The sequence below is a fragment of the Pan troglodytes genome, chromosome 4, assembly GCF_028858775.2.
Source record: "Pan troglodytes isolate AG18354 chromosome 4, NHGRI_mPanTro3-v2.0_pri, whole genome shotgun sequence".
Lineage (NCBI taxonomy): Eukaryota > Metazoa > Chordata > Mammalia > Primates > Hominidae > Pan > Pan troglodytes.
Genome location: NC_072402.2, coordinates 134,191,660 through 134,206,340, shown reverse-complemented (window position 1 = coordinate 134,206,340; position 14,681 = coordinate 134,191,660). Strand labels below are relative to the sequence as shown.

General features: G+C 39.0%; 1 long non-coding RNA gene across 1 annotated transcript in view; it reads right to left on the bottom strand.

Moving 5' to 3' along the window:
- The window catches only part of LOC129144019 (uncharacterized), a 54,524-nt gene extending 48,055 nt beyond the window's left edge, over positions 1–6,469 (bottom strand). The window contains exon 1 of the long non-coding RNA XR_008548086.2: positions 6,268–6,469. This is a non-coding gene — a long non-coding RNA (uncharacterized LOC129144019). The remainder of the gene's footprint in view (positions 1–6,267) is intronic.
- Positions 6,470–14,681: the final 8,212 nt, after the last annotated feature.

The following is a 14,681-nucleotide window of genomic DNA, read 5'->3' as shown; positions in this document are numbered from 1 at the left end:
TAACATAGTCCGGAGAACGAGAACAAAGAGTGATTTCACTGGCCCACTGGAAATCAGTATTGGACAATTCTATTCCTCAGGTCTTTTGGGTCCATACCAGCCCCACCATGCACCCTGACAATGGTTTTTCTTACCCATTTCTTAGCTTAAATTTTTACCTTTTCCCCATGATCAAATGAGTACTTTCTATTCAAAGATGAGGAAAAATGGTAAAAGCTATGCCTTGCATTAAGGTTGACTTTCCATAGTCTTTAATTATTCAATTTGTTAAGCTTGTTAATATCAGTTATAGGAATAGAAGGATTGCTTCAGTAAATATTAACAAACATATGAATCTCTGTCCAAGACATCCTAGAGCTCTTAACCGAAGTTAAATAAGGCTGAAAGACACGTTTTCCTCGAAGTAGGGCATACATTAGCTATTTCAACAAAATCATTGTCCATTATTTGGTGTTGTAGTAAACTAGAGAAAGTATCACAAGCCCGGGGGGCATTCAGGGAGAGTTACTTTTAATATGGGAGAAACCAGGACTTGTGGGGGGAGTTTTTATGGCAAAGATAAAATTCAGTGTTTTTTTTTTTTCCAGGTAAAGATGAAAGGAAGGATGAAAGAAGATAAAGAAGAATCAAAAGGAGATGGGATAAAGAAGGAAGAAAGACTGGAGGAAGGAAGGAAGGAATGAAGGAAGGGGGGAGGGAGGGAGGGAAGGGAAGAAGGAAGGGAAGGAAGGAAGGAAGACAGGCAGGGAGGGAGGGAGGGAGGGAAGGAGGAAGGGAAAGAAAGGCAATTTCCACATGTTTTGAAATATGCCTAAGAAAATGACTAATAAAGTGGTTAAATGAATTTTTAAGTAATTCAAGAACTCAAACTGCCATGATTTATTATGGTTTTTGATTGATTTTAAAGCTCATATAAAGCTCATACTTGGCCTTATTACTTCTCTTTATGCATCCCATTCGTCTGACAATACAGCTTTTTTTACACAGTAGCCTATGTCGTATATTATTATAGCTTTGTTTCATATGGCTTTTAAAAGATTTCGAGCCATAGGCACTTTGGTGGAAAGATGATGGTCCAAAAACTAAAGGCCATTAAATCATTAAAGAAGAGTCATATTTTATTAATTAAATTCTAATATGTTAGCATGTGGGGGGGGATTTAGTGTCAGAGTCACTTCTTTTTCCCTGGTCCTATATTAGGTATAGGATAAAGGGTAATTAGATATTTAAATTCTTAACCATAATTCAATACATTGAATACATTGTAATTTTAAAATATAAATGAGCATATTTTTACTCTCCTAACTACAAGGACCTTTTACTTTGGCATGCTTTTATTAAGGAAGTATATCAGGTTATATTGATGAGCAAATCAAGGAAAGCATTTTAAGAAGAAACAGGATACCCACTGCAAAAGAGTTATAATTGCAGGGGGATAAAAAGCTGGCACCAATGGATGCGTTTTTCTTTTCCTTCATCATTAGAGCTGTGTTTAGATCCTGATGACATAAAAAGCCAAGAGGACTACAGTGATTTCTATTTCTTTTCACTTCTTCTACTCAAATCTAGGGACAACTGTGCAGTAGCCATGCATTTCTGCACTTAGGGTTTTTTTAATGTAGGGTAAGAAGATGACATATATGAGAGATGTTAGGTTTTTAAATTTAATATACTATAGTTTCTAGATATTCTAGTTATGTAGAATGCCTTGGTGTTTCAGTGGTGAGTTTCAATATGAGAGAAGCCACTTTTGACAAGCAACGACTTCATTAAGCTTTAAGTTCTTCATCTGTAAAAGTGGGCTGAAAATACTGATCTTTGGAGATATTTACAAAGCCTTAAGTTGCTTAGCCCAATGTCTAGCACCTGATGAGCACTCAGTAAATGTGGCATCTTAGCAAGGATGAGAAGGAGATTCGAGGAGCTTGTATCTATCTTTTATTAAGTTGTCTAATAACAATTTGGCAGGTTCTCCCTTCCTGGCTTCTCCAAGTATTTAGGATTCTCAATTGAAATAACAAGGATGCCTCTGGCTTCTCAGTTCTGCAGCTTAAACCTGATGGACTCTAGACATTAATCCATCTCTTAGATGTAAATAATCCCTAATACATTTTCCTACTGGTGATTAAAAGAGCAAAATAAAATTAGCATTGATGAGACTGAGCCTGCTTTCCTATGCCACATTGCTGATTTCCATTTCAATTCAAACCTTGAGCTACCCCCCATCTTGGCAAGACTGACAATATCCTAATATGCAAAATATTTTTCAATTTACAAAGCACTTTTGAGTTATTACATCACAACAGCTTTGGGAGGTACCTGGGATGGCTGTTATCAAAACAATCAAAGCAATGAGAAATTTGAGTCCTGGAACTGAAGAACTAGCTTAGAATCCCAAATCTGAGTGGCAGGGCCAGGATCCAATCTCAAGATTCCCAAAGATAAGTTTTCTAATTTCTTGTACACTGCCTCTCTGCTTTTGCACTTTAATCTTAAGTAAACATTTTGGCCAGCAGTTCTCAGATTTGGGGTTGTACAGGGTCACCTGGGAAGCCTCTGAAAATGCAGTTTCACAACGCCTACTTTCAAAGATTCAGGTTCACTAATTCTGGAGTGAGGCCTGGAAATGTGCATGTTTCACAAGCTCCTAGGTAATTCTGACGTGGCAATCCACCTGGAGAAACTTTGAATTCTTAGAACTCTCCGATGTTCTCTAAGTTATGTTATCACTCCTCTGAGAAGACCAGACTGTTTTCTCAATACCCTTCACAAATCTAAAATCAATATAGGTCAGCTGAGAATAAGTTGTGCAGCAATAACAAAAGACTCCCAGAATTAGTGTCTTGCAAAAGCAGTGTGATTCGCTGACTTAGGTTTATGTCTGCATGAATAGGCTATGACTCTACTATGTGTTCTTTTCATTTTGGGACCTGGGCTGAAGAATAGTCCCTATCTAGAATATGCTGGTCACGTAGCAGAGGGAAAAGAAAGATGGCAGAATTGCATGATGCTTCTTCAATCTTTTCCTAGGAATTGTCATATGTCACTTCCACTAACATTTTATTGGCCAAAGAAAATCACAGGCACACCTTTGCCATCAAGGGAGCAGGAAGTAGTCTTATCTCTTAGAAATGTACTGAGAGGTAATGCTAATGATTAATATGATTACCTTCATGTTAATACAATGAAACATAAAAACCTTACCTGCAGTCTGGAATAGGTTTACTTCTCCATTTTTCCTATACTAACCTCGAGATTTCTTCTTCCAAGTAATTATTTGCTGGCTAAGCTTAATAGTTTGCCACCATAATTGCCTTCCATTCTTTATTTTACTATGTTTTTCAGGTAATTGTGTTTTCTACCTTAGACTGTGTTTTAAAACCTGAATAATTCTGGTTACTTAAACATAGAAGAGCCCAAGTCCTAAATTCCAAGCTTTTATAGTGTTGTTATTATTTCTCCATGTTCAAAAATGTGCTCTAAAATATTTCAAGGGAACTCTGGGTCACACAATGATCCTCTGTGTCTTATAATGTCTATTTCTGCTTTTGGAGCATGCTGGTGGCTGCTGGCCACATGCTTCAATCAAAGGCAATTTTCCTGTCTCTGTTTAGCTCTGGTTCCCAACCAGCAGAGAGAATAACTTTGAAGCTTTCTCATTTTTGTAATAAACAGAAACTTCAAATGTCAATGTCCTGCTCATGATTAAAATTCATCTTACATTTTGCCCCCTTCTTGCTCCCTCCCAGGTGATGATTGGTTCGTGGTGGAACTGAAGTGTCTGTTTTGTCTCTGGATCTACAAAGAACGAATTTGCCAAGTGTAACCTTATTTTCTCTGCCGAGTAAATGGTTGTTAGATTATATATGAATCCAATATGTCTACAAAGAGGAGAATATGATTAATACAGCCAGGACTTAAGAGACACAGCATCAAATGCATTCTCTCACTGCAGAGTAACCGACAACAAACTAGAAAGGGAGCTGATGGGGAGTCGATATGACTTTTCATGATAAGCTACCTTTATTCACAATTTTCTCTTCTTTTGGGGAGGAACTGCAAATTTTATTGTAGCTTTAACATAATAAGTTACATGTAAACTCTGTAAAATCAATGTGAAATGGGAGTGAGCTCTGAAATATCAATACTTTTTCCCTCTCATTCTTTCTCTCTTTCTTCCTTTCCTCTCTTCTCTTTAAAAACCTATTTTCCTAATAGTTTTATTTTATCGTATTTCTTTTTTTTTTTTTTTTTTGAGACAGAGTCTCACTCTTGTCGCCCAGGCTGGAGTGCAATGGCGCAACCTCAGCTCACTGCAACCTCCGCCTCCTGGGTTCAAGCAATTCTTGTGTCTCAGCCTCCCGAGTAGCTGGGATTACAGGCACATGCCACCATGCCTAGCTAATTTTTGTATTTTTAGTAGAGACAGGGTTTCACCGCATTGGCCAGGCTGGTCTCAACTCCTGACCTCAGGTGATCTGCCCACCTCAGCCTCCCAAAGTGCTGGGATTACAAGCATGAGCCACCACACCCAGTGTTCAATAGTTTTATTAATGAGCGCTGACCTATCCATTCAATCCATAAATATACATTGAATGTCTATGATGTAACAGGCCCTCTCCAGGAGACTGGAGACACTGAGAGAGACAAAACTCAGTGCCTGCCTCCACAGAAAACACTTCTTATGAGTATATATGTCATTAGGGTTTTCTATTGATAATACATATTTATTTATAATATATTTAATGAACTTTGACCAAACCCTTACTATGTGCCAGGCACAGTTCCAGATGCTGGAATACAGTGATGAATAAAACCAATAAAACTTCTATGTTCATGAAGCCTACATTTAATGAGAAAAAATGATAAAGAACAAATTAACAAAACATAAAATATGCCAAAGGTATATAAGTGCTGTGGAGATAAATAAACCATAGAAGAATAAATATCAAGTGCTGGGGGTTACAATTTTAATAAGATGCCTGAAAGTGATGAGGCAGGGAGTTATGCAAGTATCTGGGATGAGAGATTTCAGGGAGAGGTAACAGCAAGTGCAAAGACCCTGAAGCAGGAGAGTGCCTGTATTTTCAAGGGGCAACAAGAGAGTCCTGATAAAGGTAAGAACTTATGTATATAGCAATGACATGTCTAACCCAGCTTCTATTTGTGGTCTAATAAACACTGGATCATCAGCTGGAGTAAAGCAGAAGTGGGCTGATAGCACAGGATTGTAACTGAAATGATTTTGGTATTATTCCTACCAACTAAAGTAGACACCTGATGATGATAAGGAGATTAAAAGAAAATGACATCATATTTGCATGTCACATATTTGCAAACCATACATATAATAAAGGGTTAATATCCAAACCATATTAGGAACCAAAACTCAGTAGCAATAAAAATAAAGTACTCAATTAAAAAAAATGGGCAAAAGACCTGAATAAACATTTCTCAAAAGAAGACATATGAATGGCCAAAAGGTATAAGAAAAAGGACTCAATATCACTAATCATCAGGGAAACGCAAATCACAACCACAATGAGATGTCATCTCACTCCTGTTAGAATGGCTATTACCATTCTTATACTAAGTCAAAAGACAATAAGTGTTGGCAAGGATGTGGAGGAAAGGAAACCCTTCTACACTGTTGGTGGGAATGTAAATTGACATAGGCATTATGAAAACTTTAAAAATAATATTTCATAGAATTTTACATTCCCACCAACAGTGTACAGTATGGAAGTTCCTCAAAAAATTAAAGATAGAACTACCATGTTATCCAACAATCCCACTTTTGGGAATATAGACAAAGGAAATGAAAACAGTATCTTAAAGAGATATCTGCAAGCCCCATGTTCATTGCAGCATTATTCATAAGAGTCAAGATACGTAAATAACCTAGGTGTCCATCAATGAATCAGTGGATAAAGAAACTTTGCTCTATATACACAATAGAATTATTCAGCCATAAAAGAAGAAGAAAATCCTTCTATTTGCAACAACATAGATGAATCTGGAAGACATTATGCTTAGTGAAATAAGCCAGACATAGAAAGACAAATATTGCATGATATCACTTACATGTGGCATCTAAAAAACCCAAACTCATAGAAGCAGAGAGATTAATGGTGGTTGCCAGGAGTTGCAGCATGTGGGAAAAGAGACGTTAATCAAAGAGCACAAACTTTCAGTTATGAGATGAATAAGTTCTGGGCATTTAACATATAGCACAGTGACTATGGTTTATATTAATCTATTACTTACTTAAAATTTGCTGCCGGGCGCGGTGGCTCACGCCTGTAATCCTAGCACTTTGGGAGGCCGAGGCGGGCAGATCACGAGGTCAGAAGATCGAGACCATCCTGGCTAACACGGTGAAACCCCATCTCTACTAAAAATACAAAAAATTAGCCTGGCGTGGTGGCGGGCACCTATAGTCCCAGCTACTCGGAAGGCTGAGGCAGGAGAATGGCGAGAACCCGGGAGGCGGAGCTTGCAGTGAGCCGAGATGGCGCCACTGCACTCCAGCCTGAGTGACAGAGCGAGACTCCGCCTCAGAGAAAAAAAAAAAAAATTTGCTAAGAACGTTGATCTTGTGTCCTTACCACATTCACACACACATACACACACACACACACACACACACAGGCAACAATGTGTGGTGAAGAGTATGTTCGTCAATTTGATTGTGGTGATTACAGGATGAATGCATACATTAAATCATGATGTTGTACACCTTGAATATATAGACTTTTTATTTGTCAGTTATACTTCAATAAAGCTGAGGGGAAAAAAAGTAAAAGAAAATGACATAAAGAAATGTGTTTGCAACCTGTCTTTCCCTGAATAGCATCCTCTTTTTAAAAAAATATTGCATCCAGATGTTGAATTACAAGATAATTAAAAGCTTTGCCCATTTCAATCCAGATGTTGAAAGTATTTAGCTTAAGAAAGACAAGCACCCTATTTCTGGAAACAACCAACTTATGTGTTCAGTATTGAAAAAGTAAAATGAACTGACTCTCTTTTCTTTCTTTTTACAAAAGCTATAATTCTCAACGAGCTCTGTAATTTCCTAGGTGGCTTCTTCCTAAACTTCTTCCTGTTTTTCTCCATCATTTGTGAAATGATAGAAACAATTACTTGCAACAATGTCCTGAAAGAGAGCTGATTTTATAGCAAATGCTATAATTTCAAATACTATAAAATCATAACTGTAAATATAATTTCTAGCCCTAACAATGACCACACATTATTATTTTACTGCTGGAATTCTGTATCAGTGCTTTGTGCTGTCTTGTAATAAATATACAGTTTTCATCATGATGTTGCTAGGAACCCAAGTCTTGCATTAAATAAACTCCTTTCGACTGTCTTCTTAAAAAGCGTTTTTTCTCTCAGGGCTTTTGGGACTGAGGATGAGCAATGGAATTCTTATAGTTTTTGCAAAGAAGGTAATACAAATATCAGGAGACCACATTAAATTGTTAAAAGTGTGTACTTTGAAGATGGACTAGTATTTGGGTGTGGCTACTCACACTTACTAGCTGAAGTTTAACCGTGAACAAATTACTAAACCCCTCTTGTTTATTTTTGTTATTTGTTTTATTATTGATCATGTATAAAACAAGAAAAATAATTATACCTGCTCCATGGAGCTATTTAGAGGAAAAGGCAACGTCACCTGTGAGATCCTTCACACCGTCCCCATACTCAGTGATTGTTAGCTAATATTATGAATAAACAATTGGTACATATCTGTGCATTTATACAAAAATCTGTTCAAAAGTCATATATGAGAGATATTCTTTTTACATATATGCCTTCTTGTTTCTTATCAGGGCCAGAAGGCAAGGAAGTCTTCTGGGTTTCACGAACAGGACAATGAGCCCTGTATTAATTTCGCCTTGGGCTGTGATCACCTGAGTCCCACCCTCCATATCTGTCTCTTGGTTTTGTCCTCCCAGTAGGAAAACTTGGGAAAAATGAGATTTACCCTTTGTTAATAAAAATCTACTTTATCTCAAATCAGAATTCTAAAGTGTATTAGTTTTAAAATAGTTAAATAATTTATTCAATAGTTTCACTTCTTTTACGCAGAGAGCATCCAAGAGGAGAATCATTATTAAACACTCAAAAGAAAATAAAAGTCTCTCAAAGCAGGACGGGCTGTTTAATAAATAATCCATTGAATTCTTGCAGCCGTTTCTTTCAGATAAAAAGCAATAGCAAGGCCTGTTAAAGAAACCCATCACGGCAAAATCCACACCCCACAGAAAATGTCTAATAGAGTGGGATGACAGCACAAAGAGCTAAAAGATGTTTGTCTTTGTAGAGGGAACAAAGATGTCTCTGGTAATTAGAAGCATGTTCACCTGTTCTAGCTAAGCTGAAAGGAAAGCCTGGGGAAACCGTAGCATTTGGGATACCTCTGGGGTGCCCTTCCTCTAAGACATGTGGCAGGAACACATTAGTGGTTACACAAAATAATAATCAAATCCGTTGATTTGATATGGGACTAGTTTAAATACACAATAGCATCATTGCAGTCTCATTATTTTTATTACCCACCTGCCCTAATGCGACGTCTATTATATGCATATGTGTGGTCATGTGGAGATAAGCCACATTCTAAGTAGAAGTCTACAGCAAAGCCATCTCCCAGGGGTCATCATTTACCTGGCAGGCAAGGCCTTTCAGATCTGGGACTTGCCCTCATTTTAGAGCCACCAGTCTCTGCTTTCACATCTGTACCCTCTGCTGTGGCCAGACTGACTGAGTTGGGGGATTCAACTAAGATTAGCAGCTGTTTCCTCCTGCTCACCCACCGGGGTGCCTTCTGGCCTGGCACACTTCTACTACCGGGGAGGCCATTCTTACCTCCCCATGCGAAGTTTCTTGCTCTCTGTTTTGTACCCACGTTGCCCAATGCCACACTCTCTTCAGAGCTCAGAACCCTGCACAGCCCTATAACCATTTGCTCGTGTGTCTCCCCGTTAGACTGAAGACAGTCAGCTCCATGTGCAAGATTCAGCACAACCCTTGACACAGAGAGGGCCTCGATCAATATTTAAATGGATGAATAGAAATGAGTGAATGAAATCCATCTTCATAAAATAATAGGGTGCTTTTGGTTTGTCTTTAGCTTTCCTAGCCTTTACCCTAGAGTTTCTTAGAGGTAAAAATATAGTAGGATGTTGAGTTTGGGCTATTAAAAGTGTTGACAATTCCACTGTATCTAACCAATCTCCTGGGGACCAGCCAGACCATGTTAGAAGCTGCTCTCAGGGGGGTTTTGTGACAGCAGGGGCAAAGCTAGTCCTTTCATTTCTGAATAGCAATGAAAAAGCTGATTTGTAAAACAGAATGGAAATCAATCTGGGGTAACTGAGTAATCCCGTTTGGTTTGCTGGGAGAGGTGGGGTGGTATATTCAAGTCTTCAATAAATTGATATGAATTACCAAATACACACAAAAACCCCCCAGAATTTTAAATGTTGCACTGTTACAATGAATAATTCTGAAGTTATTTTATTTCAAGAATAAAGTCATGAAAAACAAATGATACAGGCATTCATCTAACCCATCTGTACCTCCCAAGCCCCAGCATCTGAGAGCATGTGGTGGCTGGTGATCAGATGCTGAGCACAGTGATTGGAGGTCAGAGGGAACCCATCCTAAGAACCTGCACTAAAACTGGGAAAGCCATAGATTGCTCTGGTAAACAGGGACTTTCTTCACATAATCCTTCCTCATTCCAGAGAAAATTATCGGAAAAAGGGACAAGGTTTAAGATGTTAGCGCTATGACCATTCTGTTCTTCAGTCCACACAAGCAACTTAATGATTTGATATTTCACATTAAAAATATTTATGGCTGGGCACGGTGGCTCACGCCTGTAATCCCAGCACTTTGGGAGGCTGAGGCCGGCGGATCACGAGGTCAGGAGGTGGAGACCATCCTGGCTAACACGGTGAAACCCCGTCTCTACTAAAAATACAAAAAATTAGCCGGGGGTGGTGGCGGGCTCCTGTAGTCCCAGCTTCTAGGGAGGCTGAGGCAGGAGGATGGCGTGAACCTGGGAGGCGGAGCTTGCAGTGAGCCGAGATGGCGCCACTGCACTCCAGCCTGGGCGACGGAACGAGACTCCATCTCAAAAAAATAAAACATAAATTTATCAGCTATTTAGTCAATATTTGCCCAAATCCAAGGCCTTGTGATGCCACCACCCATGTGAGTTGTCTTCTGCCCAGGAGGGGTAGTCATCTAATAAGGAGCGACTGACCAGTAAACAAATAAATGCAGCCATGTGCCTTGGAAATCAATATAGAGTGGGTTTAGGTTGCTGTGGGGTTATTAGTGAAAACTCAGATAGTCAGTGGGGGTGGTCGAGAGGATCAGGAAAGGGTTCAAAGAGGAGGTAGCTCTAGAACTGAGGTCAGAGAAATGATAATGATGGTTGCTATGGAACAGGGTTCAGGTGGGAGTACAGAGTGGATGAGGGGCCCAAGAGGGCAAGGTGTGTTCTCCAGGAGAATATGTTTGGGAGACTTCTTACGGTGGATGGGGCTATAGCACAGAGCAGTAGAAAGGTCCTTGGGGAGTTGGGGCCGGTAGGGTCCTGGGTAGGTAAATGGGGTCTGATTGATAATGCTTTGACATGTGAGACTGAGGAGTCTGGATTTTATCCTATAGGTGATGGAAGCCTCAAAAGGGCTCAGAAAGGGCAAGACGACCCAGAAATGAAGCAATTTCTTTACACTTTAATTCACATATGTTATCTATCCGCCCTCAGACTCTCTTTTGTAACAAGAATTCTAAGTAAGCAAGCATTCATGCTAAGCACCAAAATCTTTTAATACCTGTAATTCATTACCCACGCACTTGCTCCTGTCATATTTAACCTACTAGAGATTTGTATATTTTCAATTGTCTGAGACGTTCGGTTAGCTCAGAACCAAAACTGTCCCTTTCTGCGTGATGAGATGCTCCCCTGCAAAAAAATTTGGTCATAGAATATGGAGGTTTATTACCCTTGTTTTGCCTGAGCACTCACCTAACCACATGACTTAAGGATCGTTATGCTAAAATCCTACATAATTTCCAAACCCTCACATTTCACCAAATGTAAGTCTAACTTTCTCTGTAATGTGTCTGAAGTCATGCACCAGGCCCAGACATTTTATCTCTAGAGAGCACCTGCATCAGAATTACCTAGGCCCCAGCCCAGACCTCCTGAATGAAGTTGATGGATAAGTAGGGCCGGAGATTCTGCATATCCGCAAGGTCCCTAGGAAGTTTTTAACCTCATTCATGTATACAACATACTGGTTCAAATTTAGGCAACCTCATGGGAAAACATCACCTCAGGAGTATTTTGAAGGACAGTGGCTCTAATTTAATTAAAAGTGATTTAGGGGTTTTAGGAAAATAAATGTTTATAGTTCCCCACAATATAACGCTCCTAAGCTGAGAACATATTTTAGTGGCTGCTCTGCAGGTTTGTGTCATTTTTCTAAAGTAAATGATCCTTTGGCATAGTACTTCCCCCGTCTCACTATTATCACTTCTGATGCTGAGGCTACTGACTTCACACCTCTTCTTTCCAAGGTCAAATCTTTTGCCCAGAGCCTTACTTGAAAGCATCAGGAAAATATGTTGTTCTCTATTCTCTCACCACAAAAGCTATATTCAGGACACTGCCATGAACTCAATCATGTACTCTTGGCACCTTTAAATAAGCATGGATGGGTATTAAAGGGTGTTTAGGATCTGTGAGAGACTGGAGGAGAGAAAAAAAGACCTATATCTTAGGATAGTGAGCTGGAGTTACCCAAGAATGTCAAAGGACTCAGAGCTAGTGCAGTAAAAGGCACAGTGGCCAGGGATGAATTTGGCAGAGGCAGGGAGAAATACTGACCTTAAAACAGAATCTGGCATAATTGGAGTTAACAGCAAATTTAATATTGTTCAGTCTTCAAGGGAGCCTTTTTCTTTGTGGAGTAAAAATGAAGCAATTTTACTGGCTATAAAAAAAATGGCAATATTTCTGACTGTCCTTGTGTATTTTTAGCTGCTGAGATGAGATGACTATCTTATAACCATAGTTAATGTATGATTTTCAATGGTTCAGATTTTCCATGTTGCAGATTTGAGTATGACATTTTGGGATCTCTTTGTGTTGAGGGAAGATAGATTTCTTTCTTTGTTAATGATTTTGAATAATTTTTATCTGAGTTCTGACAGATTTTGTTCTTTTTGAAGACCCTTTTTTCTTTTAAAAATGACAAAGGAGGAGAAAAAAGTAGGGCTAGAAGGCATTTCAAAGCCATCTTGTCCAGTCTCCTGGCCCATGTGGGAGTATATTTTCATTTGAGCCATTTCAGACACTAATTTGTTTGGACACAAATGCAGTGACATTCAGACAGAACAAGTCTGGGTTGCTCCAGACACCATAGATGCTAAAACAAGGAACACATGAGGTTTTAAGCATAAAACATATATGAAGTTGAGACATAAAAACATGAGTTCATTGATTTTAAGGAGTCCATGATCACTTTCAAGAACTTTGGTAAAAGGCATCATTTTGCAAGTATCCATCCCAATGCACTGATCATAATCCGTTACGGCATTTTACAAAAAATGATGTTAAAACATTGGGAACATTTTTATTTTGAAATACAACAAATGTAAAAATTCACATTTTTGAAGGCACTTTGGAAGGAGCCAACTCATAGTAGGTATACCCTCACAGGTGAAGGACGACGCTCATTCTCTGTTGGCAGGAGACTCAAAGGGACAACCTCATGATACTGTAAGCCTAGCAAACGTGGAGGCTGTGTGCCTTTTTCACATGATTTTTCTCCAGTGGCCATTGCTGCCTAAAAATTATTAGGTGCTTAAGATATTGTTAAATGTATGCGTGAATCTATAAGAATTTGGCTGTATTATTGGACCTATCATTTTGCCTTTAGAAAGTTATCCTAAAGAAATAAAATGGATGAGATCAAAGGTGTAGCTACATAGCTTCTCACTGTGATGTTGTTAGTGATGGCCAAAAATGTGTGGAAATAAGTCTAAAAGATGAGGCTGGGAGAGAGTGGTTGGTTAAATTATGGTAATCCATATAACAGCATATTGTGAAGCTATTAAAATGTTATATAAAATGTCTAATGACAAGGGGAAGTGAAAAAGATTGATAAGGAAGTAGATTACCAATCTTTAATAACTATAGTATTTCTCAAAAATGACTATGACCTTTATCACAGGGTCTTGGAATTAAAAACTATTTTATTTCCTTATTTGTATTGTCTGTTTTCTGTCATGTGCATGCACTATATAGTGCATTTGTAGCAGTAAGACATTGTTAAAAATATAACACAATAAAAACTCCTATCACCTGAAAGTTACATAATGATACCTGAAATTCTCAAAAAAATTTTATTCTGTATAATCCTCTATTGATTAAGCTACACAGGAGGTCATTAGTAAATTTCTTGGTCATTGTTAGTTTTTGTTTAGTTTAGACAAAAACTCAAAGAAGGAAAAAAATGGAAACAAAGCCTCAGAGTGTTAAAAATGTACAAAGGGGTAGATGTTTTAACTTATATGAAAAAATGATATTCTGGAAGTGAGTTAGAATTTTGGGTGCCATTAGAAAACATAATAATAAACCACAACATAATCAAATAGAAGGAAGTTTGACAGTAGCAGAGAACTCTGGGAAGGAAAAACTTCACTTTGTGTGGCATGACCTGAGAGTATCATCTGTGGTCTTCTGGGGCTTTAAGTTCCTACCCACTGAGAGATACCTTCAGATGTGAGACGTGGCTGCAGAGATTCCCAAGAAGATGCCAAGCGATTATCAGGGAGGAACCCTGTGCTCAAACCATCAAAATGGATGGCTCAGCACCAATGGCCATCCTTTCTTTTCAGTTGATGTCAAGCTCACTGTCTTAGTCACCTCAGGCTACCCTAACAAGATCCCATAGACTGACTGGCTTAAACAGCAGACATTGCTCTCTCACAGTTCTGGAGGTTGGAAAGCCCAGGAGCAAAGTGCTGACAGATTTGATGTCTGGCAAAGCCCTCTTCCTAGTTATCCACATAACCTTTTAGCCTTTTAGCCATTATCCTCATATGGCTAAAGAGAAGGGCTCTGGTATCTTCTTCTTTTTATAAGTGGAAAATCCCAGCATGGGGGACCCACCTTCATGAGTTCATCTAAAACTAATTACCTCCCAAAGGCCCCACCTTCTAATACCAGTACAGTGGGGATTAGAGCTTCAACATATGAGTGGGGTGAGAGGAGGAAGGGGTGCCCATACATTCAGTCCAAAGCATTCGCCCTTGATTTTTGCTAGATTCTGGTCAATTGTAGCTAGAAATATCACTCTAAGGATAGAGTGGATGCATTTTGATGTCACAGCAGGCACAGGACAAAGTCCATGGTGTGTAGCTGGCCTGTTTCCAGCAAGGAATATGGCCATGTGTTGGGAAGGAAACCACTGCCAGGATAAAGCAGAAAGAGGTGGTATTTACTTAGAACCTTTCAAGTTCCAAGCACTGCTTCCCCCATTATGTGTTTCAAACCTCACAGCATTTCTGTGAGCTGGAATTGTGGTCCACATTTTACCCATGAGAAAAGAGAAGGTCAGCCAAATTAAGGCATGCAGCTA